This window comes from Musca autumnalis, unplaced genomic scaffold (genome assembly GCF_047663935.1).
Source record: "Musca autumnalis isolate F117 unplaced genomic scaffold, ASM4766393v1 scaffold_5, whole genome shotgun sequence".
NCBI classification, from domain to species: Eukaryota; Metazoa; Arthropoda; class Insecta; order Diptera; family Muscidae; genus Musca; species Musca autumnalis.
Window position 1 is genome coordinate 15,625,046 of NW_027412088.1, and position 18,230 is coordinate 15,643,275.

An 18,230-nucleotide genomic window follows, 5' to 3' on the forward strand; every position below is an offset into this window, starting at 1 on the left:
ATAATATTTATTCTAATAATATTTTTTTATTTTAAACATCTTATACAATTTTTGTTTTTTTTTTTTTTGTTGATTCAATTTTTATTTAATTTTAAATTTGCTTATTTTAATTTAGTTATAATTTAATTAATTTTTAATTTAACTTTTATTTTTTGTTTAATTTTTATGTAATGTTTAACATAATTTTATATTTCAAATGTTTCAAAAATTTATAATTAAATTTAATTTTTAATTATTTTAATTTAATTGCACTTTAAATAAATTTTGTTTTAATTTATGAATTATTTTTAATTTAATTTTTTTGTGTAATTTTAAATTTTAATGTAATTTTAAATTTCAGTTTAAAAATAATTTTAAATATAATATTTATTTTAATATTATTTTTATTTTAAACAATTTTTGTGTTTTTTTAAATTAAATTTTAATTAATTTTAAATTTACTTATTTTAATTTTAATTTAATTATAATTTAATATTATTAATTTTTAATTTAATTTTCATTTCTTGTTTAATTTTTATATAATGTTTAACATAATTTTAAATTTCAAATGTTTAAAAAATTTATAATTAAATATAATTTTTAATTATTTGAATTTAATTGCACTTTAAATAAATTTTGTTTTCATTTATAAATTATTTTTTTATTTAATATTTTTAGTGTAATTTTAAATTTTAATGTAATTTTTAATTTCAGTTTAAATGTAATTTTAAATATAATATTAATTTTAATATTATTTTTTATTTTAAACATCTTATACAATTTTTGTTTTTTTTTTTTATTTTATTTTAATTAACTTTTATTAAATTTACTTATTTTAATTTTAATTTAGTTATAATTTAATTTCATTAATTTTTAATTTAATTTTTATTTCTTGTTTAATTTGTATGTAAATGTTTAACACAACTTTAAATTTCTATGTTTCAAAAAATTATAATTTAATTTAATTTTTAATTATTTTAATTTAATTGCACTTTAAATAAATTTTGTTTTAATTTATGAACTATTTTTTATTTAATTTTTTGTGTAATTTTAATTTTTTTTTGTACTTTAAATTTTAATGTAATTTTAAATTTCAGTTTTAATGTAATTTTAAATATAATATTTATTTTAATATTATTTTTTTATTTTAATTTTAATTCATTTTTATTTAATTTTAAATTTACTTATTTTAATTTTAATTTAGTTATAATTTAATTTTATTAATTTTTAATTTAACTTTTATTTCTTGTTTAATTTTTATGTAATGTTTAACATAATTTTAAATTTCAAATGTTTCAAAAATGTATAATTTAATTTAATTTTTATTTTTTTTAATTTAATTGCACTTTAAAAAAATTTGTTTTAATTTATGAATTATTTTTTATTTAATTTTTTTGTGTAATTTTAGATTTAAATTTTAATATAATTTTTAATTTCAGTTTTAATGTAATTTTAAATATAATATTTATTTTAATATTATTTTTTATTTTAAACATCTTATAAACTTTTTTTAATTTAATTTTAATTAATTTTTATTTAATTTTAAATTTACTTATTTTAATTTTAATTTAGTTATAATTTAATTTTATTAATTTTTAATTTAACTTTTATTTCTTGTTTAATTTTTATGTAATGTTTAACATAATTTTAAATTTCAAATGTTTCAAACATTTATAATTAAATTAAATTTTTAATTATTTTAGTTTAATTGCACTTTAAATAAATTTTGTTTTAATTTATGAATTATTTTTTATTTAATTTTGTTTTTTGTGTAATTTAAAATTTTAATGTAATTTTAAATTTCAGTTTAAATATAATTTTAAATACAATATTTATTTTAATATTATTTTTTATTGTAAACAATTTTTGTTTTTTTTTTTTTAAATTAAATTTTAATTGATTTTTATTTAATTTTAAATTTACTTATTTTAATTTTAACTTAGTTATACTTTAAGTTTATTAATTTTTATTTTAACTTTTATTTCTTGTTTAATTTTTATGTTAATTTAAATTTAATTTCCATTCAAATGAGTTTATTGGGTGGAATTTATTTTCTATATAAATTGCGAACCAATATCAGATTTAAATTTTAATTTTAATGTAATTTTAAATTTCAGTTTAAATATAATTTTAAATATAATATTTATTTTAATATTATTTTTTATTTTAAACAATTTTTGTTTTTTTTAATAAAATTTTATTTAATTTTAAATTTACTTATTTTAATTTTAATTCAGTTGTAATTTAATTTTATTAATTTTTAATTTAATTTTTATATCTATTATTTAATTTGTATGCAATGTTTTACATAATTTTAAATTTTAATTTAATTTATGTCCAAATGAGTTTTTTTGGTTGATTTTATTTTCTATATAAATAATTGCGAACCAATATCAGATATAAACAGTGTTGCGGTCATAATCCAAGAATTTTGCCACCAAAGGCGACCTCATGATCTTCTACAAAAAACACTTCAAGACCTCAAGAAGGAAGGGCAATAGTCTTTATCTAAGAGAAGATCCAAAGATCTTTGAGGGGCCTCATGGTCTACTAAGAGAAAATCACATAGTCCTCTATTAGGGAACTCTTCGTCTTCCACAAAAAATCAATGAGGACACCTAACGGTATTCTACGATAAGACTTAATGGACTTCCACGAGAAGATCTCATGGTCTTCTATAAACAAGAACTCAAAATCTTCTATAAGAAGACCTCATAAAGATCGCCTTGCGGTCTTCTATAAAGAAAATCTAATGGCCGTCTATAAAGAAGACCTCAAAGACTACTCAAATTCTTTTATGAGAAGATTTCAGGGTCTTCTATAAAAGAAGCTCTCAAATTCTTCTATGAAAATACTACAGGTTCTTCTGTAAAAGAAGAGCTCATAGGTTTCTATAAAGAAGATCTGATGGCGTTTCAAAGTCCTTAAGATCTTTTATTAGAAGACTTTTATTTGCAACAAAAAGAGCTCAAAGTTCTCTATATCAATTCTCAAGGTCTTCTATGAGAAAACCACATGGTCTTCAGTAAAACACCTAAAGGTCTTCTATGAGAGGAAACTTAAAGGTATTCTATGAGACTACCTCACGGTCTTCTATGAGAATAACTCACGGTCTTCTATAAAGTCCTCTATAAAGAAGACATTAATGAATTCTATGTGAAGACCTCAAAGTCTTCTATGAGACGTCCTCAAAGTCTTCTATGAGAAGACATCAAGGTCTTTTATGAGACGACGTCAAGATGTTCCACAAAGAATACCAAAAGGTCTACTGTAAAGAAGGCCTCGAGATTATCTATTAGAACCCTCTTCTTCTATGAGATGATATCAAGGTCTTCTATGAGAAGATCACATGATTTGTTTGCTAAGACCTCAGGGTCTTCTATGATAAGTCCCCGTAATCTTTTATAATGAAGAATAACTCAAGGTTTTCTATTAGAAGATAAATTTCTTCGATAAGAAAGATTCATGGTTTTCTATGAACAAATTTCATGTTCTTCTACAAAGAAAAATTCACTGTCATCTTCTAGGAAGACCTCAAGGTCTTCTATTAGAAAACCTAAAGATTTACTTTGAGAAGACCTAAAGGCCTTCTACAAAGTTTTCTGCAAAGAAGTTTTCATGGTGTTCTAAGAAAGAAGATCTCAACGTTTTCCATGAGAAGGTCTCAAAGTCTTCCATTGGAAAACTTAATGGTCTTTCATAACAGACCTCATGATCTTCTAATAGAAAGCTCAAGGTCATGTGTAAGTAAGACGTAAAGGTCTTCTATGATAGGAATACCTCATGATGTTACGTAAAGACGATCTCATGGTTATCGAAAAAAGGCTCCTAGAAACATATATATGGGGAATTCCAAGTGAAATCGGACAGTTCGGAGAAAAGTAATTATACCCTACACCACTATGTGGGGAGGGTATTATAAGTTGGTTTTGGCCAAAAAGTTTGTAACGCATCGAAATAATGGTCGTAGACCCATACTTATATATACCAAAATGAATGTCTCGACGAGCTGAGTCGATCTGGCTATGTGTGTCCGTCCGTCAGTCCGTCCGTCCGTCCGTCTGTCCGTCTGTCCGTCTGTCCATCTAAACCTTGTAATCACGCTACAGGTCGCAATTTTGATCGGATCGTCACCAAATTTTGGACGTTGATGAGGGTCCCGGAGGGGAAGAAGCCTATTGATTTTGGTGATGGTCGGATAATAATCAGGGGTCGGAATGGGCAAAAAACCTATTTGCGGAAAAAGTCAACGTTTTATTTCAAAGCGAATATCTCCGTATCTATAAGGGGTATATTAAAGGCAAAGCCTGCTAATGAAAGCAGAAAATATCACCTTTACAGCGATGTATGGTAGGTTGTCGTAGGTGGTCGAACAACGAAGATATCGCAATAGTCGCTTATAGAACCCAACTTTTCATTTATTCGATTTTAATTCTAATGACGAATAACACAGCTTTTGTTGGATACTTTCCAAAAACAAAACCTGGCTATGAAAGTAGAAAATCCTGTCTTTACAATGATGCAAAGTAGGTTAGCGTAGGTGGCCAAATAACCGAGATATAGCAATAGTCGGTAATACATCCCATTTTTCCACTTTTAAAGAAATCACGCTACAGGTCGTAATTTTAATCGGATCGTCACCAAATTTTGGGTGTTGATGGGGGTCCCGCAGGGGAAAAAGTCTACTTATTTTGGGGATGGTCGGATAATATTTAGGGGTCGGCATGGGCGAAAAACTTGTTTGGAGAAAAAGACAATGTTTTTTTCCAAACCGAATATCTCAGCTTCTATAGTGGGTGTGCCAAAAGCAAAATCTGCTAATGAAAGTAGAAAATATCGCCTTTGCAACGATGTAAAGTGTGTTGTTGTAGGTGGTCAAACAACGAAGATATCGCAATAGCCGCTAATATAACACAACTTTTCATTTTTGCGATTTTAATAATAATGACGAATATGACAGCTTTGGTTGGAAACCTTCCAAAAACAAAGTCTGAAGATGAAAGTAGAAAATCTCATCTTTACAATGATGCAAAGTAGGTTGACGTAGGTGGCCAAATAACGGAGATATCGCAATAGTCGTTAATACATCCCATTTTTCCATTTCTTTGTAATCACGCTACAGGTCGCAATTTTGATCGGATCGTCACGAAATTTTGGGTGTTAATGGGGGTCCCACAGAGGAATAAACCTATTGATTTTAGTAATGGTCGGATATTATGCGGGGATCGGAATGTGATGGTTGATGGTTGGCATACATCCCACTTTTCCATTTTTTTATTTGAGTTATTCTGACGATGAACTTAAACGCGTTTCAATAAAATTGACCTGTATTAATGAAGACATTCAGAGCAAAGGCGCTAAGCTATCCCAATTTTAATATTTTGAACCAGTCAAAAGCTTATGCACAGGGGAAGTGGTGTAGGGTATCACATAGTCGGCCCCGACCCGACTATAGCCTTGGCTCACTTGTTTTTGTTTTCAATTGTTTTTGGTTCAATTTAGCTCCTAGCCAACAGAACATTTTAGTATATTTTAAAATTATTTTTTGACCAATGGTACAAAGATATCGCCTATTGAAATTATCGCATTTTTAAAGAACTATGTTCAAATAAATACTCATAACTTATTTAATATTGGTCCAAATGGGACCATCTTTTTTTTGATTTGTTTGTTTTTTTATCAGCTATCGAAAGAAATATTTAAAAGAAAAGTGCACAGTGGGCTTCAATGTAATTTTCGAGATTTAATATTTAAAATATTTAAAAAAAATTGATTTTAAATATTAAATCCCGAAAATTGCATTGAAGCCCACTGTGCACTTTTCTTTTAAATATTTCTTTCGATAACTGATAAAAAAAACAAACAAATCAAAAAAAAGATGGTCCCATTTGGACCAATATTAAAGAAGTTATGAGTATATCTTTGCATGTATTTTTTACAGAGTTTGACTTTTTCAAGGCGCGATATCTCTGGAACCGTTAGTCAAAAAAAATTTGAAAATATACTTAAATGTTTTGTTAATCAGCAGCATCGCCACAGCAAAAAATAAAGGAAATCAAAAACCTCATCTTGAACAAGTGTCCGATTTCACTCAGAAATCCCCATATACACCTTACATTACATGTTAATTATTCTTTTGGTTATTGTTGTTGAACAAAGTGAGTTAATTTTTTATTTATCCATTCAATTCGGTCTTAAACAAGTCGACATACTAATTTTTGCAAAAAAAAAACCCGACATTTTTTCACAACTATTTGTCATTTTTTTACTAATTAATTCAATGAAAAGTGTTCGTTTTCACAGTTTGAAAACAATTATTTGACAAACTGTATATTGTTGTCTGATGTAAAATATATTGTTGAAACAACCATATATAGTTTAGAAATATTAATTATGCTCTTAAAATATGTTTTCTACGACCATGTATTCTGCATGTAGAGACCACACGTTTAACTAAGAACGCAAATAAAAAATATGGTCACAGGAATCATATGTTGAAAACATAATACGTACATGTTACAGACCATATTATGGTATGTGCTTTTAAAATATATGATTGCATCAATAATATGTATATTTATCTAAATAAAATACCTATTATACAGCCAAAATATGTTTCTTTTGACAATATTGTTTCTCTGTCTGTAAAGTTCACATGCTATTGTAAAAACATATTACAATAAAATATATTTAACCATATTAGTATGGTTTCTGTTGCAACAACAGTATGGTTTCTGTTGCAACAACAATATATATTTTTAAATATTTACAATATTTTTCAAATGTAATTCCTGTGACCATATTTTTTAACTGGTTGAGGAGAAAACAATACAAAAAAAAAATCTAAAAGATCAGCAGACATTCCCCTCTTGGCGAAATATCCACATTATGGTGTCAATCAATTTAACTTCAAATTAAACTATTAAGAAATTTTAAACGCTAACGGCCCTTGAGGCTTTTTTTCTCTCTCCAGCCATTGAAAATTATTTTCTTTCATAGAATTTTAAAATACATTTCATAATTGACTTTTTCTTTAAAATTTAAAATCAAAACCACTTCATTTACCACTTCTTCCTTCCTTGTTAAATCTCAGTTTTGGACTTTTGAATAGAAAGTATTAAATCTTAAAACCCGACATTCACTCACACACACACTCACATAGACATCATAAGTAAAAACCACTGCAGGCTATTGAGAGAACAATTCTCTGCAGATTTACTTCCTTTCTTTGAGGCATCATTAGCAGCAGCAGCAACAATGGATGTGAAAGAAAGAAAGAAAACTACTTGCCGGGTTATTTCACCCATTCTTCATCAGTGTTTTTTTTTTGTGTTCATTTTCTATGTTCTATTTTACAGCTCTTCTTTGGGGACTTTTTCTTAGGCCTTTACGAATGTGGACGCTGGCTGCTACATTGTTGTTGTTCATTTTATTTGTATGATTTTGATTGCCGTTGCTGTTGTTCTTGTTGCTGTAACTTAAACTTTGTTTAAATAAAAAGCTGCTGACCTTTTTATGGGTCATATGTTACAATAATACAAGTCAAAAGCAACAACAACGCCAACAATAATAGCAATGAAAGCAACACTACAAACCAAAACTAAACGAAACTTCACTTACACATACAACAACAAGAACAACAACAGGAGGAATACAGAAAAAATGTAATAAATACAAAATGTGAACAATTTTATGAGCCGGCACATCACCATAATAGGGAGGGTCGTCAAATATAAAATTTTTAGCACTATATAATGGAGTTGATTGGGCTCCACCGTGGTGCAATTCGATTTCCAAAACAGATTATATCATATTTTCAACTCTGGCGACATCACGGTGCTCTTGAACCAACTTCAAATGAAAGGAGCTTACAGCTGGGAATATTTTGCGGATTCAGAAACTACAATGTTCATAGATGAGAAAAAACACATATAGATCCCTTTTTCTCCCTTCCGGTCGTCTAAGAAGACTCCCTTTGCTCCTTTTTGTTAGCCTATAACAATTCCATGTTGCTCATCTATAAAGGCTCCCTGTTGCTCATCTACAAAGACTGCCTTTGGCTCGTCTAGAAAGACTCCCTTCAGCTCTCCTGTAAACTTTTTTTAAGAATATTTTTTTCATGGACCATCAGCCTTCTAGGCGTGGATTTTTTAAGAATATTTTTTATGGACCATTAGCCTTCTAGGCGTGGATTTTTTAAGAATATTTTTTATGGACCATTAGCCTTCTAGGCGTGGATTTTTTAAGAATATTTTTTCTATAGAATAGAAGACCTCCGTAGGAGGTTTCTATAGAATAGAAGACCTCCGTAGGAGGTTTCTATAGAATAGAAGACCTCCTTAGGAGGTTTCTATAGAATAGAACACCTCCGTAGGAGGTTTCTATAGAATAGAAGACCTCCTTAGGAGGTTTCTATAGAATAGAAGACCTCCGTAGGAGGTTTCTATAGAATAGAAGACCTCCGTAGGAGGTTTCTATAAAATAGAAGACCTCCGTAGGAGGTTTCTATAGAATAGAAGACCTCCGTAGGAGGTTTCTATAGAATAGAAGACCTCCGTAGGAGGTTTCTATAGAATAGAAGACCTCCGTAGGAGGTTTCTATAGAATAGAAGACCTCCGTAGGAGGTTTCTATAGACCTCCGTAGGAGGTTTCTATAGAATAGAAGACCTCCGTAGGAGGTTTCTATAGAATAGAAGACCTCCGTAGGAGGTTTCTATAGAATAGAAGACCTCCGTAGGAGGTTTCTATAGAATAGAAGACCTCCGTAGGAGGTTTCTATAGAATAGAAGACCTCCGTAGGAGGTTTCTATAGAATAGAAGACCTCCGTAGGAGGTTTCTATAGAATAGAAGACCTCCGTAGGAGGTTTCTATAGAATAGAAGACCTCCGTAGGAGGTTTCTATAGAATAGAAGACCTCCGTAGGAGGTTTCTATAGAATAGAAGACCTCCGTAGGAGGTTTCTATAGAATAGAAGACCTCCGTAGGAGGTTTCTATAGAATAGAAGACCTCCGTAGGAGGTTTCTATAGGATAGAACACCTCCGTAGGAGGTTTCTATAGAATAGAAGACCTCCGTAGGAGGTTTCTATAGGATAGAACACCTCCGTAGGAGGTTTCTATAGAATAGAAGACCTCCGTAGGAGGTTTCTATAGAATAGAAGACCTCCGTAGGAGGTTTCTATAGGATAGAACACCTCCGTAGGAGGTTTCTATAGAATAGAAGACCTCCGTAGGAGGTTTCTATAGGATAGAACACCTCCGTAGGAGGTTTCTATAGGATAGAACACCTCCGTAGGAGGTTTCTATAGGATAGAACACCTCCGTAGGAGGTTTCTATAGAATAGAAGACCTCCGTAGGAGGTTTCTATAGAATAGAAGACCTCCGTAGGAGGTTTCTATAGGATAGAACACCTCCGTAGGAGGTTTCTATAGAATAGAAGACCTCCGTAGGAGGTTTCTATAGGATAGAACACCTCCGTAGGAGGTTTCTATAGAATAGAACACCTCCGTAGGAGGTTTCTGTAGAATAGAAGACCTCCGTAGGAGGTTTCTATAGAATAGAAGATCACCGTAGGAGGTTTCTATAGAATGGAAGACCACCGTAGGAGGTTTCTACAGAATAGAAGACCTCCCTCTAAGCTTGGAATTTTTAAGAATATTTCTTATGGACCATCAGCCCTCTAGACGTGGATTTTTTAAGAATATTTTTTTATGGACAATTAGCCCTCTAGGCGTGGATTTTTTAAGAATATTTTTTATGGACCATCAGCCCTCTAGGCGTGGATTTTTTAAGAATATTTTTTATGGACCATCAGCCCTCTAGGCGTGGATTTTTAAGGATATTTTTTTCAGCGACCATCAGCCCTCTAGACGTGGATTTTTTAAGAATATTTTTTATGGACCATCAGCCCTCTAGGCGTGGATTTTTAAGGATATTTTTTTCAGCGACCATCAGCCCTCTAGGCGTGGATTTTTTAAGAATATTTTTTATGGACCATCAGCCCTCTAGGCGTGGATTTTTTTAAGAATATTTTTTATGGACCATCAGCCCTCTAGGCGTGGATTTTTTTAAGAATATTTTTTATGGACCATCATCCTTCTAGGTGTGGATTTTTTAAGAATATTTTTTATGGACCTTCCTTCAGCCCTCTAGGCGTGGATTTTATAAGAATATTTTTCATGGACCATCAGCCCTCTAGGCGTGGATTTTTTAAGAATATTTTTTCATGGACCATCAGCCCTCTAGGCGTGGATTTTTTAAGAATATTTTTTCATGGACCATCAGCCCTCTAGGCGTGGATTTTTTAAGAATATTTTTTCATGGACCATCAGCCCTCTAGGCGTGGATTTTTTAAGAATATTTTTTCATGGACCATCAGCCCTCTAGGCGTGGATTTTTTAAGAATATTTTTTCATGGACCATCAGCCCTCTAGGCGTGGATTTTTTAAGAATATTTTTTCATGGACCATCAGCCCTCTAGGCGTGGATTTTTTAAGAATATTTTTTATGGACCATCAGCCCTCTAGGCGTGGATTTTTTAAGAATATTTTTTATGGACCATCAGGCCCTAGGCGTGGATTTTTTTAGAATATTTTTATGGACCGTCAGCCCTTTAGGCGTGAATTTTTAAGAATATTTTTATGGACCATCAGCCTTCTAGGCGTGAATTTTTAAGAATATTTTTTATGGACCATCAGCCTTCTAGGCGTGGATTTTTTAAGAATACAGGACTGATGGTCCATAACAAATATTCTTAAAAAATCCACGCCTAGAGGGCTGATGATCTATAAATCAGCCCTATAGTCGTGGATTTTTTAAGAATATTTTTTATGTGTAACGGCTTTGATTGCACAACTAACATCTTTCCTTTATTCCCTACCCACCCTAAAATACTCTATATATTGACTAAAATGTACGTACATATGTATGTTGAAATGTACTAGGATGTGATAATAAATATTATAGTAGTATTTACATACAACAATAATAGCAACAACAGCAACAACGATATCAACAGCAGCAGTTCTGGCTGCTAAGGCTACAACATGGATGGCATCAACACTTCAACATAGTTTTTGTATGGCAGATTTGTTGCTTTTCGGGCTGGCTATTCATGCAGTTATTGCTTGTGGTGGGCTATGTTGCTGTTCCTACTGCTGCTGCTGGTGGTGGTGTTGTTGTCGTTGAATACAAGACGCGCTAAATTGCACAAATTTTTTGGGCTTTATCCCTAGCATAACATTAACTAGCTAAGCCCTAGCTATTGTACTTCCTTCAACTGCAAGCTAAGCACAAAAAAAATATTGTACTGAACCTACGAACAAAAAGAAGAAAGAAAAAAAAAACAACAAAATTGCATACTTTTGGTGATAATAAAATAATCTGCAGCGTACATACACCCATACACTCACAGCCATTATATTGAATTGTTGGGATTTTATGGTTTGCTTGGCTAGGCCGCCTGTCCGTCCCTCCCTCCAATTACATCCTGCCGAACATTTGAAAACATTTGCCAAAAACAGTAATTGCAGTTTATTGTTGTTGTTCGTTATCCGTTCAACTTCGATTTGCTGCTGCTGCTGTTAGCTGTGCCGAGGTATGCATTTTTCTTACGCCCGTCCGCCCCTTCCAACTCCAACTGCAACAACTGTCTTCTCTAAGCTATTATTGACCCAGTTATTGGCAAATTTATAGGATGTCTGAATTGTAAAGTGGAAGGAAAACAACACTCAACACTTTTTTTAGTTGAGTTTCGTATTTGGCAGGTTTCGAAATCAGTTAAAAATTCTTTTCGACAATATTGAAGTAAATACGACGACGAGTACATTTTTCCACTTGACTGCATGTGTGTTTCTGTTGTTGTTTTTTTTTTTTTTGTTTTTCTTATAGCCATTATGTCGCCTTTAAATCTTTTGTTGTTTGTTTTCCACCAACAAAAGAAAAGTTAAAGTCAAGAAATTGTTTTTGACTTCAAAGATATTGCCAATATGGGTGCGAATAATTGGCAAAGTTTTTGGGTCGTTTTCAAAATAAGTTCAGTTGGGTTTCGGAATTTTTGGAAAGATATTAAAATAGGATAGATTTATTACTGAAGTGTAGTTAAACTTAAAAAATGTTACTCGATAAGAGGATACCACAAACGTAGCTGATACTGCCTTTGAAAACAAAATGTCTGACGTTGATACTTTTTATGGTGTGGTGAGCACGTCCGCATTGAACTCAGAAGGTCTGCGGATCAATCTCTGACCAGAACATCAACATTTTCTCCTTGTAATGTTGGCTTGCTTTTCCTGAGTATTTCAACCAAGAAAAACTTCTCTTCAAATGATGTCGTAAGACATGCCGTTCGGACTCTGGATTAAATAAGATATTCTTTTGTATTGAGAATAATGTGAGGTTTTAGAAAATCATTGACATGTTTTCTATTGACTGCAGATTCTTTGAACGTTTTTCTTAGAAGAAATCTTTTTCAAATGTGCTTATAGAGAAACTATTTTTTTGGCAAAAAAATTTATAAAGATCTGTAGAATCTTCTGTAAATTGTGGTAAGTATAGACAACCTTGCGAGAGATAAATAACATGTTATGTCTTGTTCGTTAAGCTACGATCCCCTGGGTTGCTTACATTTCATCTTCTCTTTTTTATTTTATAAACATATGGAGTCTCCCGCATAAAAAGACACACCAAACAAATGTCACGCTCTTTGTCAAGGTAAAGAACTGGCTTAACATATTTAACATTGAATAAAATATTGATATTCAATATTAAAAAATTAATAATAAAAACAAATACTAACATTAAACAAATTTTATGGTTCACAATTCAAATAAATCTACTTATCGTGGTAAAAATATTTTTTGAATAAATTTTCTAGGTAAATAAATAAGTGAGATTAAAAATAGAAACTTACCACGACTTGAACGTTATGATTATTCCATTTATGGAGCTCCTGAAAGAAATAAGAAAAAAAACAAATTAAATTTAGGTATGAGGGTTATATTAGATTAAAAAAATCTTCAGTAAAGAAAAAAATTTAAAATATTGTTAACAAGTAAAAAAGTGTCAGTCGGCTTTGCCCACAGATATATGGTAAATTTCAAATTTCTTTTGCAATTCCATTGGAAGAAATTTTAAAAAAATTTTGCGAGCACATCCGCAATTTTTGGAACATAGATTACGAAAAAAGTCATGGTTTCAAATCTGTTCGCGTTCACAAAATTGGATGCTGCGCTCCAAAGTTATGGGGGGTTTTATTCCCTTATAAAGAACAAATATTTAAAAATTCAATTTTTGCTGTAATAAGAAAATGTATATATAAAGCGTTAACAGCATTTAATATCTATCCGTAGATGCCTAAATATTTACTAAATGTATTTCTATTTTCGCGGAAAATCAAGAAATACTGAAAAAATCTTGGAGTAAATTTAATTTATTCTAATTTAGAGTCCAAATAAAACTCGAAAAAATAAATTAAAAATACGTACAGATTATAGACAACGCGTAGAAAAATATGAGACCAAAAGTTTAACGATAGGATTTATAACTGCCATATTACAGCAACAACAAAAGACGAAAACTTATTGTTGGAATATTATTTCAAAAATATATTTTTTGTTTAATACGAAAAATAGAAAAAACATTTTTGGGAGTTATTCTACTCTTTCGCTAAATTTCGATGCAAGGACTGACGGACTTCGCTGAAACTTCTTCAAGGAAAATGCGATGACAAACCCGAAAGTGTATTTTCTTACTTTGATGAACAATAAGATTATGAAATAGAAAGTAATATTGAAATTACAACCAAAGAAAAAACATAAAAGTTAAAAAACGTATAATTCGCGAATTCGTTAAAATCAGTTAAGGCGCATGCGCTTTTCAGATACAGCGAGTGCATCTCTATCAATATGTAGCGATTTTTCCACTTTTCATTCAGCGGCCAATGTGTGCCGTCAGCTGCATCTTACTGTTCAAAAAACCTTTATGTGGGTAAAAATTGCGCGATGTACATAAGATTATAAGGCGCATCCGATTTCAGTGACCGCCTATAAAAAATACGTCATTATAACAAATTTAAAACAAATTCGTCAAGAACCGCGGATGTGCTACCAAATTCTATTTTATATGAAATACGAATATTACTCCAGAATCTCGGTAATTTATGCCACACGGTTTTAGAAAATAATATAATCGCGTATGAAGGCTTCCATTTATGCAAAAATAACCAAAGAAAATCGCGGTTCAATGCGCGGAATCATCAAAATATAATTTTGCAGAATTTCCTACTTTCAAGGTATCTATAACCGCCGTTTTGGTGGATGTTCAAGGGTACCTGAGTCACAGTTGTACATTTTGAAGTCAAAAAATAGGTTTTTAAAGAAAATTTGCGCACTAAAATTTCGACTTTGGACTCTTATTACTAGGGAGCTGTATGAAGCACACTCATGAGATATACATCAAACGAAGTGGAATCACGAGTTCTACAATCCAATAAATAGTTTGGGAAATTATCTGGTTGCGCCCTCCAATTATAAGAAAAATTCAAAAACCCCAGATTTCAAAACTTCAAAATGTCAGCATCGATTTTAGGGGGATGCAGTGTATATATCGAAAAGTCATACATTAGAACCATGTTGCCCAAGGTGTATTTTTCAATTCTTTCTTTGAGCTCAGGTCTGAATTTTCCGTGGTTTTACCAGAAGTCAAGAAAGAACACAAAAAAACTTGTAAACTTCAACACATTTTTACCCATTTTTTAATATTACCACCAACACAGCTTCCACATAAATTATTTGTTATGGTTCATTTTATGCGACCCCGGCTAACACACTTCAATTAATATAAATATATTCATATTATATAAATTATATTGACAGTTCGCGACTTATTAAATGGTGAACCTCAACTTCAACAATTGTAAAACATTTTTGAATATTACCATATACCCTCAGCCAATGTGAAGCGAAACTTTAACCTCCGGACAGATCGAATGTATTTAAGGTCTCTTCAGAGATTTGTGGCCGTTTTTGGACATTTGAACTTGCCGACTAAAATGTGGATTAGGAATAACGTGCATTAAGACACAAATGTTGAACTTTTGTAGTGCAGGTGCCCTTAGGGAGGACCGATATGGGCCATTTTAGAAGTTAAACTAAATTTTGAAAAAATATTAGGAGATCCGAAGTTTGGACCAAATTGGTTGCCCCATTCAAGTGATATCGTCCTAGCATTTTAGTGACATTTTTTAAATATTTGGGAGAAGTACCGAAAGTTGTGGACCGGTATTGCCCATGAAACTATGTTTGGATATAATATGACGAAGACCAAAGGTTGGACCAAATCGGTTGAACAGTTCGAGAGTTACGTTCTCTCCGACCGCCACATATGGTGACATAGGGGTTTTTTAAACCTTTCGGGCTATTTTCCCAAGAAATATGGACTTGCCCCTGAAAAACCTTTTACCGTCGTAATGGAGGTAGTGAATGCAAATCGCTTCAAGAAAAATCAAAGTGATTCGAGAGCAGGTCTTAAAGTGAACTTATCCGAAATTATGTGTGAGAGGTACCTGAAGAAGTAGACAAATATAGTCCATACCTGATCTATATCTGGTAGATATATTAGGATGTGCAAAGTATAGATTACATCGGTCACTTCCTTCAAGAGTTATCGTGCGCAAAATTTTTCCGAACATTTTTGAAGTTTTGTGGGGGAGGTACCTGAAGGAGTGGACCGATATAGCCCATCTTCGAATTAAGACTATGTTTTGATAAAATATAACGAAGGCCAAATTTTGGACCGAATCGACAGATCCGTTCGAGAGTTATCTTCCGCTCCAACCACTACACACGGTGTCAAAGGGGCTTTTTGCAACTTTCCGGCCATTTTCTCAGGAAGTATGGACTTGCCCCTGCTGAAACTTGTACCGTCGTATGGGGGGAAGTGAACACAAGTTGCTGCAACAAAAATCAAAGCGATTCGAGAGCAGGTCCTAAACTGAACTTATCCGAAATTTTGTGTGGGAGGTACCCGAAGGAGTGGGTCGATTGAGTCCATATTGGAACCTCATCTAAGTCTGGTAGAAATTTCACGATGTGCAAAGTATGGACCAAATCTGTTACTCCTTTCAAGAATTATCATGCCCACAAATTTTCCGAACATTTTGGAACATTTGTGGGGAAGGTACCGGAACTTAAACTAAGTTTGGACAAAATATTACGAAAGCCAAAACTTGAACCGAATCGGTTCATTTGTTCGAGAGTTATCGTGCGCACCAGCCAGCCAGACAGACCGACAGACAGACAGACGGACGGACATTGCTAAATCAACTCCAAATTGTCTGAAACACATTTCGTCCAAACATACTTGGGGTCTAAAACCATTATTTCGATGAGGCACATTTTGCCCGTATGAAAGTGTATATACCCTTTCTAGCCTAAAGGCTGAGGGTATAAAAAGTTTCGAAATATTTACACAAAATATTTACCGCAAAATCATAAAAAGATTAAGCACTTTTTACAAGGAACCTTTAAAGGACTCTATATACTCCTAAGGCCTCTAATTCAAAATAGCATACTTTTTGTGAGGTCTCCTATTCTAAAAATGAGACATTTGGCCTTATATAACAGACCTTCTACGAGCTCCTATTATAAACAGGAGACCTTGTGAGAACTCCTATTCCACATGGGGAACATTCTGAGGACTTTTATTCTAACCAGGAGACCTTCCGCGAAAACTGCCTAAAGAAGCGTTCCAATACTTTTGCGATGTACCAAAGAGTTCTTAATTATTGTCTTGCCTACAATTTTTGTTCTTTTTGTTCTTTTAAATATGGTCTCTAAGTTATCTGTGAGGATGACTTTCTATAAAAGGTCAGTTGGCATAGAAGTTGTATATATTTCTTGTAGGTCAACAGGTCGTCTAATAGATGACCAGATTTTCTTGTAGAAGGTCTATAGTAAGTCTTTTTATGTAAAATGGAGACCTCGAAAGGTCTCACATTTAGAATAGAAGGCCTCAGAAGCTGTCCTTTTTAAAATAGGAGCCCTCGGAAGACCTCATATGTAGAAAGGAGACCTCGAAATGTGTCCTATGTGGAATAGGGGGTCTCAAAAGGTGACCTTTGTAATATAGGAGGCCGAAAGAGTAGCCGGAGCGCTATGTTTGGAAAGGAAAACACTCGCGTTTCTGCTTCCTGGCATTTTACTGAGCAAAAAAGTCCACAAGACCATATGTCTACGGTGAAAATCGAGCATCCCGATTTTGAAGTTTTTTATCCACGTTTTTTGGATATTTTGGCATATAACAGCCAAACCATTGAGATTTTCGATCTTAGTCTTGGATCGATAGTTTCAATGGTTTGGCTGTTATATGCCAAAATATCCAAAAAACGTGGATAAAAAACTTCAAAATCGGGAGGCTCGATTTTCACCGTAGACATATGGTCTTGTGGACTTTTTTGCTCAGTAAAATGTCGGGAAGCAGAAAAGCGAGGGTTTCCTTTCCATACATATCGCCGCGGCATACTCTTTCGGGCTCATATATAACAAAGGACACCTTTTGATACCTCCTATTCTACATAGGACACATTTCGAGGTCTCCTTTCTACATAGGAGACCATACGAGGGCTCCTATTTTAAATAGGACACCTTCTGAGGCCTTCTATTCTAAATGTGAGATTCTTCGAGGCCTCCATTCTACATAGGAGACCTTCAGAGGCCTCCTTCTATAAGAAGACCTAACGGATTTCAATAAAAAGACTATATATTGACCTTCTACAAGAAAATCTGGTCGTAGACGACCTGCTGACCTACAAGAAATATACTCATCTTCTATACGAAAACCAACTGACGTTTTACAGAAAATCATCCTCATAGAAAACTTAGAGACATTATTTAAAAGAACCACCAATCTTATATAAGAGGTCTGAAAGCAACTGTGCTTTTATAGATCCTTTCTGAAAGAGAGAGTGCTTCTATAGACCCTTTCTCAAATAAAGGGTACTTCTTAAGACCCTTTCTCAAAGAAAGGGTATTTTGTTAGACCCTTCCTCAAAGAAAGGGTACTTCGTTAGACCCTTTCTCAAAGATAGGGTACTTCGTAAGACCCTTTCTCAAAGAAAGGGTACTTTGTTAGACGCTTTCTCCAAGAAAGGGTACTTCGTTAGACCCTTTCTCAAAGAAAAGGTACTTCGTTAGACCCTTTCTCGAAGAAAGGGTACTTCGTTAGACCCTTTCTCGAAGAAAGGGTACTTCG

At 32.5% G+C, this 18,230-nt stretch overlaps 1 protein-coding gene across 2 annotated transcripts in view; it reads right to left on the bottom strand.

Moving 5' to 3' along the window:
* Positions 1–18,230, bottom strand: part of LOC141406439 (uncharacterized) — a 365,311-nt gene that overhangs the window by 267,047 nt on the left and 80,034 nt on the right. For both annotated transcript variants that reach the window (XM_073991889.1, XM_073991888.1), the window contains exon 3: positions 12,892–12,930. The gene's annotated coding sequence lies outside the window, so the exon portion shown is untranslated. The remainder of the gene's footprint in view (positions 1–12,891; positions 12,931–18,230) is intronic.